Source organism: Chiroxiphia lanceolata, chromosome 3 (assembly GCF_009829145.1).
Source record: "Chiroxiphia lanceolata isolate bChiLan1 chromosome 3, bChiLan1.pri, whole genome shotgun sequence".
Classification (NCBI taxonomy): Eukaryota; Metazoa; Chordata; class Aves; order Passeriformes; family Pipridae; genus Chiroxiphia; species Chiroxiphia lanceolata.
The window spans coordinates 41,171,400-41,184,056 of record NC_045639.1 but is presented as its reverse complement, the minus strand read 5'-3'; the positions used below and the strand labels follow the sequence as shown (position 1 = coordinate 41,184,056).

General features: G+C 37.0%; 1 protein-coding gene across 3 annotated transcripts in view; it reads right to left on the bottom strand.

Annotated features, from left to right (window-relative positions):
* Positions 1–12,657, bottom strand: part of SIPA1L2 (signal induced proliferation associated 1 like 2) — a 129,746-nt gene that overhangs the window by 94,886 nt on the left and 22,203 nt on the right. For all 3 annotated transcript variants that reach the window (XM_032682931.1, XM_032682933.1, XM_032682934.1), the window contains exon 2: positions 9,698–9,769. The gene's annotated coding sequence lies outside the window, so the exon portion shown is untranslated. The remainder of the gene's footprint in view (positions 1–9,697; positions 9,770–12,657) is intronic.

Genomic DNA, 12,657 nt, shown 5'->3' with positions numbered 1-12,657 from the left:
TGAGGATTGCTCACTGCATGCAAATCAGCACAATTACTGAGGGTTGAAAGCAGACAGTAAGTATATTCTAGTCAAAGCTGACACTTGGAAGCCATTAAGAGCAATAAAAAAAATAAATCTGTCAGTTAGAAAACTTAAATCCTATCTTAACATTCCAGGCATGGAGTTGGAAGAAGGAGGGGAAAAGTAGTAGAAGAAAGTAAATTAACTACAAAGAGAACTGCTGGACAAATAATTTTTAATAGGACTGGATAACTTAATTAAGCACTACTAATACATTGTAACTAAAATTACTATTTTCTTACCAGTGTTTCTCTCTAAGTCTATACAACATCTAAAATCAGTTTTGCAGTCCTACCCATGGCCTGAGCAAGATTGAATTGCTTGATCCCTCAGGTTACGAAGCATACGAACACATACCCTGAAGTACATACAAGATATAAATGTATGCACCAGTAGGGCCAGGAGGCTTGCAGGTACTAACTAAGCTCAGGTCTCTTCTCTTTAGCAACTACGTGGATCACAGGGATGTAACCTGGTGGCTTAACTAAAGCAAAAGGAAAGAAGGTGTTGGGCTATTTTATTATTTTAAGAAAGGGATATAAGAGAGGGGGCACTATTGCAATACTGGGTGAAACAAAGAGAAGGAAAGTGTATGAGAAAGCTCCAGCATGTGGGTGCTGAGGGGCACATAGTAGAATACATGTCCCAGTAGAATGCAGTCTGTCATCACCCATCCGTTGATCTTATAGCCAAAGCTGGGAGGTCAGTATGAGGGACTGATTTTTCTGGCAAAAGACAGCTAAACAAACAGAAATCCCAATCCAGTTTCGTAAAGACTTTTCACTCAGCACTACAGTAATATACGAAAAAAAGCCAAAATAACTTTAAATCAACCAGAGGAGTAAAGCATTAATACTACATCATCTACTTCAGTTTGATATTCACAAAGAAGAGAGATGAGAGACCAGGAAACCTGAAGTTTCCAACAATGAAATAATTACTTTAGTACGTAGTTCTAGAAGCTGTGTACACATCTCATATTAAGCCCCACACACCTAACACAATGGAGAATTCTACTTTAGTGTCCTATGTGAGCTTAGTAATAAAAAAAATACAAGGACAACTGGAATACAAACATGGAAGTTCAAGACAAAAATCATCTTACTTAATTAAACACACTTGTCAACTACAACATGATTTCAGTATGCAGTTTGTCAACTTCTGTATTTTCATAGTTACTTCTTTAAAATGACATTCAACCCCCTCATCACTCAAAAAAAGGAGCTTAAATTTAAAAATAGCCTCAATTTTAACTTTCTAGCTACATCACTTCATTATCTTGATAAAAAATATCAATCCTAACAACTCCTTAGAGTGGTAATAATCCTATGATAGAGCAAGATTCCTTCTACTTCATCCGGTAATACCACACCTCAGCAACTTGAAAACTATCATAGTTCCATACACTAACCCATTTGAGAAAAACATAGTATTTCAAACACTTATTTCTAATTTAAGAACATTGTTTAAGAACACTGTTTCTAATTCAAACTATATCAAACACAAAGTAAGGAAGATCCTAAAATTATCTTGCTAAATCTAAAAGTACTGTAAGTGCTGGCTGCCCTGGAGACAAAGTTAGCTGACATGCATACAGCTGTCATATAATTGACATTCTTCCTCCTGCTCAGACAAAGCTACCAACTGCCAAATGCTATCAATAATTAGCATATGTAAAGCAAAAGGGCTAGACTATGCCATCAGTTTATCTGCTCCTTAGAAAATAGTTTTGAATGAAACCTGCAGCCCACTCTGACCTTGAAAATTCTAAAACAAAAAAGGCTTGTCAATAGGAACAAAACAGAAAAAAAAAAAACCCAAAAAAACACAAAAACAAAAACCCACGAAGAAGTCTATTTACAGGTATATTCTAGTTTTTAAAAAGGCACAGGAAGATATTTCTAAGTATGGGCTTCTTAAAAAAAAAATAATCCTACTTTAGCGAAGGATGAAAACAATCAGAGTCAAAAATCAAAGTCATATTCTTTGTATCTGGCTTTTAAACATGGTACAACAATAACATCCATCACTAAGTCAGAGAAATTAACTAAATATCTGTGAATGGTGCTTTGGAGCCAAGCAAAAAATAAAGAAAGGCAAAGTAGAAATAGACAGTCTACCATATCTGTCAGTCACCCAAACATAATTAGCTGTTATCATAATTAACAACAATAAAGATCACTTTTCTATAGTCTCCAAGAGACAAATAACAAAAGGGAGGACATTACATACAGAAATGCCTGCGCTTCTCTTTTCTTCTAAAGAGACAGTCAGCATATATGCTTAACAAAAAGTACATGAAATGGAAGCATGTGTTTCTGTCCCTCTTAGAAACAACCACTTCAAAAAATGTTTAAAAATTTAGTTTATATTTTTGACAAAACTTTCTTGCTGCAGTGGACTTTGATCTTCAGCATTTGATGGCATTTAGTCCTGCCCTTCCTGAAACTGTCTGGAGCGCTTAATGTCACTAGTCTTAAATAAAACAGAAAAATTTCAAGAAAAAAACCTTTCTGTTTATTTATTTTAAAATATTATTTCTTTCCATCCATATCAGTCTCTCATATTTGCAATAAGATAAAACAGAAAAACTGTGTACAAGCAGACACTAGATGAAGTGGAGGATCTGGGAAAATTTTGTGTCCCTCCTTCCCCCTTCTCACAGGCTGCCATGCCAGACAGAGTACACACTTCGTTCACAAGGAGGAATTTGACAAGGCAGCAAATCAGGTTACTAGGCTAAATAACAGGAGCGAGATGGCAAGACAAAGAAAAAAAATTGCAAGAAGTCTAATAGATAAGAACTACGAAGTATTGTTCACAGTAAATGAATAACTTTTAGAGAACCATGAAAGACAAATAGACTACTTGTGAGATTTCTAATTTTCCTCGCCTCTTGCCCTCTCCTCCCCCCTCAGCTCTGCAAACAGACAGGGCTCAGAGTGTGCTGGGTTAATAACCAGACCAGGTCAGCCTGCAAGAGATTATTTTAAGCTGTCTGCATTTTTTAGATAGGAGTGGATGAGATAGGCTACCCCAGAGAAGATCAAATATAACAAGAGGTCATCTGTATCATAAAAATCAATATTTTAAGACTAAAATTTACTGAAAACAAAAATTTAGACATTGCATACACAGGGTAAAAAATATTACAGCTTAGCCAGTTTCACAAAATTCAAAGCTCTCATATATCTTTTAGACAACCCATTTTGACCCTGGAAAATGCTTCTAAAACCTCATTAAATCTTTCTGCCTCCTAATTAACTGAGCCTGAAAAATATTCTAATGTCTATTACCCTGCTACCTAAGCTCACGAACCAAGGAACGAACAACCCAAGCATCTTCCCTGCAACTAGATTAAGAAAAAGCTGCAAGTGACCTTAACTTAATCTTTTTAGTTAATGGAATTTACCAATATGTTCTAGCTTTTTTCCTGCTTGAAAAATAGACATCAATTTCTCCCCTTTTGCTATTTTCTCAGAACCATACAGTCTTCAAAAGTCGGAAGAGACTACTGGAGATTATCTAGCCCAACTCTCCTGGGTGAGATAGATTAGTTGCTCATGGCCATGTCTAGTTAGGTTTTAAATATCTTCAAGGATGGAAAATCCACAACCTTTCCCAGAAGCCTGTTCCACTGCCCAACCACCCTCATAGGAGAAGTCTTTTCTTATGTTCAGATGGAATTTCATATATTTTCAAATTATGCCCATGGCCTCTTGTCCTGTCACTGGGCACCACTGAAAATGGCCTAACTCCTCTTTACATCCTCCTTTCAAGTACTTATACATTGATGAGATCCTCCTTAGCCTTCTCTAGGCCAATAAACTCCAGTTCACTCAGCTTTTCCCAGTATGAGAAATGTTCCAGCTCCTTAACCTTCTTTGTGGCCTGGACTGGACGCTTTCCAGCATGTCCATCTCTCTCTTGTACTAAGAAACGCAGAACTGCACATAGTATTACAGGTGTGGCCTCACCAGCGCTGCCACAAGGACACTTTGCTGGGTTATTTCTCCCCAGCTGCAGGAATTAGCACTTTTTTGAACTAGGGACTTTCTCCTCTACCTGTTCGTCTTCTTGAGGTCCCTATGGATGGCAGCCCAACCGCACTCCTCCTAGTTTTGTATCTGGAAATACCTTCCAGGATTACTTGCTCTGTCACCTTCACAAGGACAGGCAAATCTTATTGACCTGTACTTCCCCAGATTCTTCTTGAACAGACTTTTTTTCAGTCCTCGGGAATCTCTCCAAATCGCATGGTCCTTTGAAGAAAATCAAGAGTGCCCTCACACTGACATCAGTCAGCTCCATCGGCATTTATGGGAGCACCCTCTATTTAGTCCCATGGACTTCTTTATGATCAGTTTGTTTAAATATCCCTTAATTTAATCACCCTCCACTGATGGTAAATCTTGCTTGCTCCACACTGTCTGGGGTTCCAGAAGGCCAGTCTTACCAGTGAAGACAGAAATGAAAAATCTATTGAACTCTTCAGTTTTTTCTGTGCCTGTTGTCACCAGATCCCCTATCCCACTATCAGTGGACTCACATTTTCCCTAGCATTCCTTCTATTGCTTATGTACTTCCAACAGGGAATTTTTGTTGCCCTTCACATCTTTCACCAGCTTTAATTCCAGAACGGTTTTGGCTCTCCCTGAACTATTTTCAAATTCTTGTATTTTTTTTTTCATTTCCCATCTTTCCCATGTTGCTCCATGTTCTGTTTCTCCAATTTTCTCTGAGAAGTCTCTCCCTCACAAATGCATAGCTCTTTTTTTCCAGCCTTCCCACTCATCCTGCATAATTCTAGTAACAACCAGAAACAAGCTCATAGGATGTTTTTTACCCATTTTGCACTTTATCTTCAAAAGTATTTGCATTAATTCTTAATTATTTCAAATATTTCATTAGAAGTCTTTTTCTGCATGAGGCAGAAACAAAGGATTTCAATTAAGATAATTTATTGTAATCCTTCACTTTGTATACAAGAACTACATATAAATCGTTTTGCTGAAATAAATTAGATTATATTAAGAGATCAGGATGGTGTGTGTCCTTTCTGCCCTCCCTCCCAACAACTTTCTTTCATTCTTTTTATTTGCTTATTAAGACATTTGTTGTTTTTTCTTATATCTCTCTAGTTAGCACCAGTGGTACATCAGCCTCTTCCTCAAAGATAAAATATATATTACATTTGCTAAGGGCTAGGGAAAGGAAGTTTAGCACTAGCTTCTCTTATTTTTTATTTTTAATTAGCTGTCTCTTTCCCTTCTAAGACTCATCATTCTCTAGTTCCTGACCCTAACTCTCCCACCCAACCTGCCAACACTGCCTCTTTTTTTACCCCATGCCCTCTCCAAAACAGCTAACATGAAATGCACATTAGTAAGCTCTTCTGTTTTATTAACATGCATGTTACGTTACCTTGACTTCTACTTTGGTGGAACTCACAAATAATGCATGCTTAGTCGACTAGTGCTTCTTACTGTTATCTCTGTTATTTAGAGTGATACAGCATTTGTAGAGGTGAGAGAATCCTACTTCTTTCCAAACTCCAGTAGGATAAATAGAAAGATCCAGCCAAACTAACAAATCTTCCCAGAACCACACACTTCATAGAGCACAGTGCAGAAAGACAGAACATAGCACAGGTATTTTTTTTGGCTCACTGCCTTTAGGAACCAAAATAGTCCTCTGCCTCAACTGGTAAGTCCTGCTACATTTATGACAGTCAGAAGGGACCCAGACTAGGAAGACCAACTCTGCAGATTGGCATGATTTTACAAAAACAGAAATAATGCACAGCATTACTAGTATTCTGTAGTATGTGATTAACTTTTTAAAAAAATATTGGTTCACTTATCCTATGACCTTTCCACCCAGATGGTAGATGAAACAACTATTAAGACTATGGGCCTCTCCAAGACTAAAGCATACATGCCTTGAAAAATTAAGCAGCTTGATATTTTATTTATACTTAAGGATAAAGATGTGGAGGACACAGAATCGGACTGGGAAAGATTTCAAGCATGGAGAAGAATTTATGATGGTTGAGAAGAATTTATTACATGGACTTTCAAAGTTTCAACAGAATTTAAAAACTGTTAATATAACACCCCATTCATGTGCATTGTTTGGGCATGTCCAGACTTGCCCTGAGTTGTTTGTTCCCTGCTTCCCTGCTCCTCCCTTTGATTGGCTGGAATATGCTGCAGTGTGGAGTGAGCTCCCACTGGTCCTCGGTCTTCCCCAGCTCCTCCTAAATTCCTCCCTCTTCCCCCAAATTCTTTCCCTCATTTGTTCCCCTGGTTGTCTATCCCATGCTCCTCCCAGTTTTCCAGCTCCTTCTACCCAAACCCTATATAAACCCATGTCCACACTCAATAAAGGGAGATAGCTTCGACCTTCTACCTTGTGTTGTGACTCTTATTGCTGTCTCAGTCCCATTCCTTCCCGCCGGACTGTGGCATAAATACTTCTCACAGAGGAACTAAAGGATACCAATTTGGAGATTGAGAAGACCATACAACATTATTGAACATAGTGCATTGCTACTGACAAAACTGGTATGTGCCTATCTGCATTTCTAGCTAGTTGTTTTTCACTTACTGGTTAGAGCTAAAATTCCATCATTATTCCCTCATCACATCTGAAGTATTGTGTTCTGGATTCCCCAGTACAAGAACAACATGGAATGATAGGAGCAAACCCAGAAAAGTGCCACTAAAAAGATTGAGAGATTGGAGCATCTTTCATGTGAGGAAAGGCTAAGGGAGCTGGGACTGTTCATACTGGAGAAGAAAAGGCTCAGATGGGATCTTACAAGTGCCTAACTGGGGGCAGTGAAAAGGAAGCCAGACTCTTCTCATTGGTGTTCAATGAGAGGATAAGAGGCAATAAGACAGGAAAAACATGAACCTCCATCTGAACATAAGAAAATATTTTTTGACTGAGAGTCAGACAATAGAACGGGTTGCTGAGAGAGGTTGTGGAGTCTCCACCCTTGAAGATATTTAAAACCTGACTGGACTTAACTCTGAGCAACCTGCTTTAGCTGATCATCCTTTAGCAGGAGGGTTAGACTGCTTGATCTCCAGAAGTGCCTGTCCTACTCAGAAATTTTATGATTTGTCCAATACAGTTCAGGTTCTGAAAACAATCTTCTTTGTACCAAATGCATGCCATGTTTTCCGTAAGTCGTGTCACACTGTAAATATACTATTAGATCAAATTTACTGCTATACATTTTTGTTTGCATTAGTTTCTGAATATATGGTATGTTTATGCACAAACTACACTCTTCTATCTACCCCCATATCATAACTATCAATACCATATAGAAACTGTCAATAGATTAGGTTTTCATTAATTCACGTGAATATATAAGCCTTTAGAAGCTGGTTCATCACAGCAACACGCCCTCTTTGCTTTCCCCTGCAATTGCCCTTCCATGCAGAATCCCAGAGCCAGGTCACAAACATACTTCCAAAACACCAAACTACAAGATTGGATAGGGTGTCCCATGTACACATGTCCCTATACAATAACTATCAGAAATATAAACTACACTAGCTTGTAGTTCAGTTTATCAGTAGATAAACAATGCACATCATTAAAAATTGAACATCTGCAATACTTTTTGCAGCATTATTATATTACAACTACTATTACTCTGAACTACAGAAAGAGAGCAAAAGAAAATTACAAATTGTATTTTTCAGTTTCTTCCAGACTTCTTTAAACACCTACTATGCCTTGGCTAACTATCCAGCCAAAAGATAAAGCACACGCAATATTAGAAGTGGTTAGCGCACTATCCTAGACGAGATTTACCAGTATTAAGCTCTCTTGTACTATATTAGCATTATTCAAATGCAGATATTCCTGACAACACACAATACAAAATACGTTACAATATTGTCCTCTCAGTCAGACTACTTCTGAAGCAAAACACACTTTTTGTATGAAAAGTAGCAGGTAAAATTTTCAGAGGTATGTTATATACTGCCTTTAATATAGCAGAACTTCATCAGGCTCAGTAACACAGGAGTCTGGTGATCTTTTGTATTACAGAACTATTTATTGAGAAATGGAGTCTCAGATGAGAAGGGGAAAGAAACTATTAACTTGATGTAAGCAAAGGAAGCCACTTAAAATCTGATAAATGATAACATGTAGCTATTAAACATCCACCTAGTTTAACTGCTGTAGCACACGGAGCGCAGAGGGGCTCAGGTGGCTGGACAGAAAGTTCAATTTGGTTTCTTGCATCAAAGCATATGGCAAACATGGCAAGGAAGGTCAATTATTCAGACTCTCCTAAATTTGATTCTTTGAATAGATTGACAAGCCTGTAAAGAATCCAAAAGCAGTTATCTTACTTCATACAAATATCTAATGCAAAATAAACTTAAAATAAAAACTTAAAAAATTCTGGATTCAGAATTTTTTTTCCTCCTGGAAACAATATGTAGTCAGAAACGAAAGTTAAAAGTTTTACTGGTGTCATTAATATGACAAGCAAAAAAACCTACTACACTAAATGTCTTTAGATGACAGATTGTGTTCAGTCAACATAAAGTATTTCTAAACATGAGCCATACACAGAAACCATAAACAATCCAGCTGGACTAGATGAAGAAGTTTGTAAAGGCAGGAGGTATAGGAGGATGAGTTCACCTCAATTCCTGGTGCAGAAAATATCAAAATGCCATGATTTTTTACAACTGGAGGCTTGGGAATTTCTACAAGCAGCCTAATTAGCCCTTACAAAGAACATTCTTTCTTTGTATTACGTTAGTGCCTATTTCTGATCATATTAGCTCTTCTCTAGAGGAGGACCAAGCTAAGAACTTCCAGATCGTCAAAACTGTGATTTTATTTTTGGCTTATCTGATGCATTAAGGAACACAATCATCATTCTGCATAATAACAGCTGTATAATAAACATTGCCTCAAAGTGGTTGTACCATACACTTCAATACAAACGAGAGGCAATCTGCCAAGTGGCAGATTTAAGAAAACTGCTGAATTTCCTCTGAACACCAGCTGAGAGAGTTGATTTTGTTCAGCGTGGAGAAGAGAAGGCTCTGGGAACACCTCATAGCAGCCTCACAGTAGCTAAAAGGGGCTTACAAGACAGCTGGGGAGAGACTTCTTACAAGGGCATGTAGTGATAGGATGAGGGAGTAATGGCTTTAAACTCAAAGAGTGTAGAATTAGATCAGATATTAGGAAGAAATTCTTTATTGTGAGACTGGTGAGGCACTGGAACAGGTTGACCAGAGAAGTTGTGGGTGGAATTGCTCAATACCAGGTTGGATGGGGTCCTGAGCAACACAGTCTAGTGGAAGGTGTCCCTACCTATGGCAGGAGGATTGGAACTAGATGATCCTCAAGGTCCCTTCCAACTCAAAACATTCTATCATTCTAGGACTAACTTGTATGCCAAGCCATATAAAGGATTCTCTTACAGGATTGTTAAGATGCTTTAGGTATCCCAAAGAAATATAATTTGTGAGATGTCAAACATCAAGAAACAGAGCAGCAGAGCTGCCTTTTTATTTTAAAAGTATTTAAAAATACTACAAACATACTAAAAATATAATTTCCACTGGTTACAAAATATGCTTACCTTTGGCTAGAAGGATTCCCAAGGATGCCAACTTAAGTCACTCTTTTTCTGATATCAGCAAAATGGAGATACCTGCAAGTCAAATGAGAAATGTTTGTGGTTTTTATTTTTAGATGAACATGTCCACTTATGATACTAAGGCATAAGAAAAAAAGTTTTAAACGAACACTTGTGTAAAATAAAAATCTACTGCTTTGTACATGCAAAAAAAATATCAAGAACAACTCACTGGCTTTAAAATTCAGCACAGTGTAACACATACCATATGTATGTGTTACAAAAGAGAATTTAGAGGTGTTATCTGTGCAAGTTCCTGCCAATAACTGGAAAAAAAAGCATTGCTAGGGGCAAGAGGTCATGAACCAGTAGGTGCTGAACCAACAGACTGTTTCATTATGGACCTGCTTCAAAGGTCACAATAAAGGGTCCACAGCTATTCCTTGAACTGTATTATGAAAGGTAAGTAGCTTAATAATATTTTCAATTACAAGGATGAGAAAAATTCATGAAGTTCCATAAAATGCTTTGAAAGAAGATAGTAGTAAGTTCATCCAAAAAAATTTAGAAGCATGCTCTGAGAATCTGTGGGATGACTTACAGTCAAGAAAGTACCTAACAGTGCAAAATTTACATTTGACATTTTTACGTTTACTTCTCAGTGAAGGCAAATAAAAACATATATAAAATAAAAATATTTTAGCTAGGTCTGTGTGATCACCATTACAGAGAGATAAATCATAAAACTATCACGTAAGGTGATTTGGCTTTCTATTTTATATCAGCATTAACAAAGTTTTAAAAGGAGTTCATTTTAGCATAATCTCGGATAGTAAAATCTAGCTGGAAAATACACAATGTTGTATTCATACTGAAAGAAAGGAAAAAGGACACACATAGAGCAGGAACAGATGTTATTTCCTGTACTAAATCACCACCATAGGGATAAAAATAATTCTTGTAAGTATTTTACAGAATAGTGCATACAATGGAAAAGAACAAAAAGTCTCAAAATCCTACGTCAACTGCAAATCAAGGTTGATAGACACCAGTAACATAAACAAACAAAAAGCCCATAAAGATGGAATGCAGGACAGTTTACTATTTTTCCTCATTCTAGGCCTAATCAAAACTAGGTAAATGCTTGAATCTACTTTTACCAGTCTGCTCACAGTAGCAAAAAACCTCCTGGTGTAGTTGTAACCCGAAACTGGAGTAAATGCTTTCGCCAGTGAGGCTTTCATGGGAGAACTAAAACAAAACTGTATCAGTAGAAGCGTTGACCAATATCATTAGATAACTGATCTGTTTGCCAACAGAAGACACAATTAAAAAAAACCCAAGACATTAAACAGAAATTTCTCATTCCTAACCTAAAAATTACACCTGATGATGATAAATTTCACACATGAACGTCATTCTAGTAAAATCTGAAACTAAAGCCACAGTAAATGCCAAAGATCAAAAGTAAAAACATGAGAAGAACACAACTGCAAAAGAAAGCAACTGCAAAAATGGAAAATAATTTTTGAAAAGAAACTGCTTTCAATTTTCTATAAATAAGTTCATGAGAATATTATCCTTATTAACACTGTCTTTCTCATTAAAAAAAGTCTTCATACTTTCAAATCACTGGAAGACCAAGCTTCAAAATATCTGCCTCAAAGACAATTTCAGGACTGTCTATTTACGGTAGTAAAAAGTAGAATCAATTGATCCTCAGGGTAAAGTAGGATTTAGAGGATTACGTTGCTTTTTTGTGAGGCAGCCAAATGGAAAAACATTAGGCCTTGTCCACATACTAATTTTTTTCTTTAATCCAAAGGTCTTATATATAGAACACTGTATCAGGAAAAAAATATTTAAGATTTGAGAAGAAAAATAATTTAATATATTTAAAACATAACCAGCATTCAAAAAATTTTCTTGATAACATCTTGCTCGTACATTCATGAAGATCTACAAATGGAAAAAGCTCACAACTTCATGTAATGTATGCTCCTTTAAACTCACACAAAGTAACAAATTATAAATCAGAAGTAACCATGCCTATTTTCTTACATGTACTTTAAAACTTATTTGTAGTATTAGACATCATAATTCAGCTGTGTATTAGGCGAGTATCATAGATCTGTTTCTCCTGGACACTTCATCTTTAACTGATCCTAGAGTCACATCTGGGTTGCTTTGTTCTCCCGGAAGTAATATATGCATTTCATTCACTGGTTCCTTAATCTTTATCTAAATGTCCACTGGAATTGAAAACTAGAACCTTGTTTCAACAGAGATTGTCACTGAGGAAGTCAAGTTGGCCAATGACAAGGCAAAGAAGAGTTCACATTAAAAGATACCTGAAATGAAGGTAGAAATAATTCCTGAATAGGAAAGTCAGTCTTTATTAGTAGTCCTGTTTGGCCAAAGCTCAGACATTCATAACTGTGGCCTGCCCTACACTGCACCTCATTTTCAACTAAAAATTCATCTTCTGCATGTATAGTCGGTATTACTTATGCTGAAATCTTTCAACATTTTTATTCCTATTTTGTTGTTGTAGGAAAAGCAGAAAGAGAGGATATTATCAGTATCTGATATCTGATTTTCTCTGGGCAAATTTTCTTTCTCTCCCCAAAAAGTTTTGGCTATGCAGAAAAAAATTGATTCCAGAAAGAATGAGCAGATAGGCAGCATCCTAGTCAAGGAAAGCCTAGCTTTCCTGAGTAGCAGGCTTCCTACTGCTCTAAAAACTCTGCACAGATGGTCACTGCACAGCTAAGCTCCACAGCAAGTTCAGTGTGTCCAGAATATCAACTTGCCATATTCAATCTACACAGTAAGTCTGATGTACCCTGGGCACACTCGACTTACAGAACTTGATGATCTCAGAGGTCTTTTCCAACCTGGCTGATTCTACGATTCCATGATTTGCCAAGACACACCAGAAGACAAACCACTCTCAGTAGCCA